This window comes from Triplophysa dalaica, chromosome 1 (assembly GCF_015846415.1).
Source record: "Triplophysa dalaica isolate WHDGS20190420 chromosome 1, ASM1584641v1, whole genome shotgun sequence".
NCBI lineage: Eukaryota > Metazoa > Chordata > Actinopteri > Cypriniformes > Nemacheilidae > Triplophysa > Triplophysa dalaica.
The window spans coordinates 9,999,936-10,005,633 of NC_079542.1; the positions used below are offsets into that span (position 1 = coordinate 9,999,936).

The 5,698-nt window shown below is 37.3% G+C and overlaps 1 long non-coding RNA gene across 1 annotated transcript; it reads left to right on the plus strand.

Moving 5' to 3' along the window:
• Positions 1–603: 603 nt before the first annotated feature.
• LOC130426106 (uncharacterized) lies at positions 604–2,074 on the plus strand. Its single transcript, XR_008907150.1, has 2 exons — positions 604–709; positions 1,725–2,074. It is a non-coding gene; the product is annotated as an uncharacterized LOC130426106 (long non-coding RNA).
• The last annotated feature ends 3,624 nt before the right edge of the window (positions 2,075–5,698 follow it).

The window sequence follows — 5,698 nt, forward strand, 5'->3', positions numbered from 1 at the left end:
TATTATGGATATAATGTTTTGCAAATATCTAACCAATAAAAAGTGCTTGTCAACTTTGTTCTTTTTAAATGATTAAATAATGTGTACAATAAATCTACTGAATTTGTATGTAATTTTACTTTGTTTTGACCGCATTTAAAATACATGAAATTTTTGAAAAAAAACTGTTATAGTTTTTTACATTATACATCAGGTATGGTCAACTTTCATAATGATGAGGGCCAGGATTTTTTCTCCTTCATACCAGGGCGGCAGATAACTGTATTGCTTATAATAATAAAATATAATATATATATGTCTTATAATAAAATATATTACATGTAATTTGTCAAAAAAAACTGTGAAAATCACCAGCAAATCACCCATATATGATTTGCTGTATATGGTGTTACCCTGTGTTATTAGTTTCGAGAGGTTGTTATCTGGGAATAACAAACCTGCAAATGTCGCGACTGGCCAATCATAATCAAGCATTCCAACGAACCGTGAAATAAGATCAACTATATGATACAATCACAGCTTTGTTACTGTATATATGAACAGTGCATGTAATATTCCATAAACACAGCACAACACAATTAGGAGCCCAGGGGCCCGTTCTTGGTACGTCGCTAACTCGGTTAGCTGGATTTGATTGTTGACGATTTGGCATGATCTTGGATTGTTTGGTTCTTCGAAGCTCATCCTGGACTTGCTGTCATAGCAACAGGTCCGTAAGCTTGAACCTGCTCGGGAGCAGGCTTACTTCATGTAAACAGGATTAGATTGCTGCTTTATAAGCGGAGGTGATATGGGAAGTCTTTCGCAGACATGTCTTGTCCGTTTTTACGTCAGGAATGCGTTGCTGAAGGTACCAGAATAATTCAAAGAGCTTTTCGAATTAATCGCTTTTTGCGAGATCGACAGGATCCTTTAGCGCAGCGCGATAATCTACTGATTGAGAGATATCGTTTTTCTCTGGAGGGTGTAATATACATTATCAACTTGTTGGAGCCACACGTTAAATGTTCGACTCGTCGCAGTCGGGGTTTAACAACTGCACAGTTTGAATAGCTTTGCGATTCTTTGCGAGTGGCACTTTCCTTTACACTATTGGAGATGCAGAATACCTGGGTAAAAATGCTGTATGTCGTGCCACTCGCAAAGTTTATCTGTCACTCAAACAGTTTTTAGGGGGCTTTGTGGTATTTCCATGCCACTTAAGACCACAGGCTGTGAAGCAGATTTTTTTTTGCCATTGCAGGTACATTATAATTGTTAATGAAGATCATGGAATCATGATCATGCCAAAAAGTAGCCTAGGACTTACAGTATTTGTTCCTCAGGCTTCCCTAATGTTATTTGTGCCATAGACTGCACACAGGTCCCCATCAAGGCCCCACCTGGCCCAAATGAAGGGGATTTTTTGAACAGAAAGGGATTTCACAGTGTAAATGTGCAAGTAAATTACTATAACAATTATTCATATTCCAGATAAGCAATAAATAAATAAAAGTAACGTAATCAAAAAGTATGCAGACTGATTTCAAATATTTTAGATGGTGTGCGACTCCATGTTCCACATCACAAAAGTGGAAGCCACATGGCCTGGTTCTGTGGGTGACTCCAAGATTTTCAGAGAGTCACATTTATGCACATTATTTGAACATGGTAAGGAAAAATTATTTAAAACTCACTGTATTACATAATTTTATTCTGAGCCTATCAAAACTGCATTTTCCCAGGTGCTGACGATGGGATCCTGTTTGGCGACAGGGGCTATGCCTTCAGGCAGGCAGTACTTCATGACACCATTCCCTGGACCACAAACCCGTTACAATGCAGCTCTAGCCAGGACAAGGCCACGCATTGAAATGACCTTTGGCCAACTAAAGGAAGATTTCAGTGTCTTAAGGGTCTGAGGGTTGCACCTGGAGAGGACCCCTGTGGTGGAGGTGCAGCCTGATGATGACCTCCAGCCAGTGCACTTGGACCAATAGTGGCAGAGCTGCACAGGACAGTATTGTGGAACACGATTTTATGAATTCTTTTTTTTACACATAAACTTTCATTAAATGAATAATAGAAGACAACATGCTTAGTTCATGGAGTTTTATTTCAATGATTGTTTCTCAAGAAAAGCCAGTGATGGTCATCTTTTGCCTGCAATAAGATATATAGTTATCCAAGGGCAGCAATAGTGCTCTTTGTGAAAAATAGGGTTTAAGCAATTACTCTGAAGTTTCTTTTGAAGCAACTCAATCTCTAGTGCCAGTTTTTTCTTCTTTAAGGTGTCAAGTTCAATTTCTCCCCTTAATTTTTGTTTTTTTAAGAGCAAAATACTCAATTTTATGTTGAAGATTCTGTTTATATAGGGTACGGATATCCCCCTGTGCCATTAAAAAAAAAAAAACTCAACAAGCCTCATGCAACAGAAAAAGGAAAAGTAGACTGCCGACCTCTGTATATTTTTGTGCTGTAGGCCTGTCTGTAGGCGTTTTCTCCTCCTATATTGCAGTCAGAAATAATGTGTCCACACCTATAAATTAAATAAAGTTATTTGTGCACTTACAAGTAATTCCTCCAAAGGACAGTCATCTGAGAGGGTTTCTTCACTGTCCTGTGCAAAAGAAAAATGGGTTTTACAAAGTGTTGCACTTTCTTTCCTTTTGATGTAAAGTTATAAATGTCCACTTACTGCACATATTTCAGCCACCACTTTCTTGGGAACAGATAAAAGTGTTGGTTTATTATGTAAAACTACACAAAAGAGGAGAACTCAATTGCATTACAATACACAAGGAGAAAATATGATCAATATCAAATTGCAAAAAAAATTACATTAGTTATACAGCTTTCACCTTCACAAGTCAAAGAAATTAACTCAATATTTATTTGTCGAAATGACTGTACAAGCAATTTGGATTATAGACATAATTTAACGCAGCAACAAATTATTTACGAAAATTGAAATATATATGAAATTATTAAAATAAGACTATATACTGTAATTGTAAGTGATATAACCATAACATGGAACACTTACGCATTTAATTTGTCTGCTACTTTTTGCCAGCCCTCTCCACTGGCGTTTTAATTATTTTTTCAAATTATTACTGTAAGCAAACCCTTCCAGTAATAATTCTTGCTCTGCTGCGTTGAAAAACTGAGCGCGCTCTTTTGCCATGTGAGCAGCCAATAGCAGCGTTGCTGATCATTGTTTCTACTATCGATACATATCCCCTTTTAAACAAGCGCATGAACGCGCAATTATCTCAGATAACTCAATCCAGCGATACTAATCATAAACAGCAGGTGTGTTCGAAGAACCCAATTAGCCGGATCATGATTAGCACGATGATATCATCTCGGATGTGTCATTTGATCTCGGATGTAATAAGCGACGTACGAAGAACGGGCCCCAGGTCTACCTTAATCCTAAACAAATATACATCTAATACTTATCCTCCTTAGCTTTAACTCTCATTAGTGATCGGCCCTAACTCTACATGATTTTCAGCATAATAAAAACAGAGAACTTATTATGGAAGAAACCTTGCTAGTTAAAGGGCAAGAACTATAAGGGTCCAACGTTTAGTGAGATTTGTTGATGACAAGATGAAGCATTAGAGATTTACAGTTCAGCTCAGAAGCATTTATTGCCTTCAGTCAACTTAATTGGTTTCCACTCTGGAATTAAATAAATTATCATCAAAAGTTGTCCTGCCTAAATATGAATCACTCAAAGTAATGAGATTCAGTAATAGATTGGTAAATAAGATCATTTCATTTCTAAAATAAATAAATAAATAAAGGAAGCATGTGACCCATTTCATATGGTCAATGAACTTTTTTTTAAAGGAATGGGTTCAGATGGACATATACTAACATAGTTGGGTAGTTTTTCACTACACATGATCTTTAATACATCTACACATTACCAAAATATAGTATTTGTAAATGTACTACATTTAGTCACACATGTTACGTGTGGAAGCATGTTGTTTGTTTTGATGGCCATGTGCTCCCCTATCCTGTCTTGACCACGCCCCCTCGTTTCCTTGGTCTATCTTCCCACCTGTAATTATCCCCTCCACCTGCCTAGTGTAATTATCCCTTGCTAGTTACCCTATTTAATGCCCTTGTGTTTGGTGTCCTGTGCCGTTTCGTTTTGCTTAGTGTATACCGAGAGTCTTCGTTCCGGTATTCCATTCCATTCCATTCCATTCCATTCCATTCCATTCCATTCCATTCCAGTTCCAGAAAAGTGTGTAGTTTTGTTGTTCCTGTTCTCTCTTGGTTTTTCCCCCTTGTGGGAAGTCTTCGTTTTGCATTTTTTATTGTTCTGTTATTGTTTTGACCCCATCGTGGTTCTATATTTTGTAAAAGTTACGCTTTTGTTCCGCTGCCTGCGTTTGGCTTTTCCTTATTGGCTCGAACGGACACTACATTATCTACACATTAAAAAGCTGTTACACGTTATACTTCTTTAAGCTTGTAGCCCTTTTTAACTCCATTATGTTCAATAGGTCTTTATAATGAAGAAAGAAGTAAGGTGGCTGGAGATCAAACCTGTTCGGCTAGTGCTACTTCCACCAAACACGTAATAATCTATCTGACCACAACATTGCTAACATCAACTGGGATCAACATCAACTGAGATATTTATTTTTACACATTTAAAGTAAGGTGAACTTTAAAGACTCAATCCATTGAAGACAAAAAATACTCCTGCATATCAGAAGCAAATCACACATCAATCAGGGACCCTCCTTAATTCTCCACTGAGGAACCTGCTTGTCTAACGAACTTTGGAGGCCATTAACAACATCAAAGACAGAATCTGGAAATGAAGACGGCTCTCTCTTTCTCTTAGAGCATCCTCTCTTTGTGAAACCTATTAGCATGTGGCATCAAGACGTACCTGGGACATCTCAGCCTGTGCTAGTTAATGAGGTGCATTATGCTGCTATTTGCAGCTCTCAATTAGCATTGTATCCCATATACTATTGTAACATTCAATACTGCATGCGAAAACTAATCCTAGACCAAAATATTAAGAAATCCGATGGGGATTAATACAGAAGACCTGTTTACTAAACACAATTTGAATGAATCAACTCAATGAATACTTAAGTATATCAACCTGATCGAACAAGTACCAAATCTCTGTTTGGAATAAGGTTTGTCTCATCAAAAGGATTAAGAGCTCCTTGTAAAGTTTTAATGTCAAAGGAAATGCTGACATTATGTGCTTTCTCCAATCATTTGGCATACTTCATTAAACGCTGCTATCTGACCTACTCTTGTGAAGTGACTTCAAAGGCACCGGCAACTGCATATTCTCTCTAATGAACTGTTACCTCGTTCACAAACGCTGTAAAAACACCTGACTTTAAATGTTAGATTAATTAGGGATATTTTTAAAGCCAATACATCTAGATAGTATGATTGGACTGAACCCCAAAACTCATGCTCACATCCCTATGAATGATAATGATTGAGCAACAAGCGATATGTCATACAGGAGCCATAATACATTTGGTGCCAGTACAAAGTTACTGATTTCAACAAAATCTAGACCACTACCTGTTGAGAGAAAGGGTTAATGTGTTTTTTTTTTGTCCGTCAAGTATTCACAGAAGAGTTGGGTTTAAAGTAGTTTTTTGAATGTTGTGAGAGATGTGGTTGACCGGACAGAGTTAGGAAGAATGTTCCA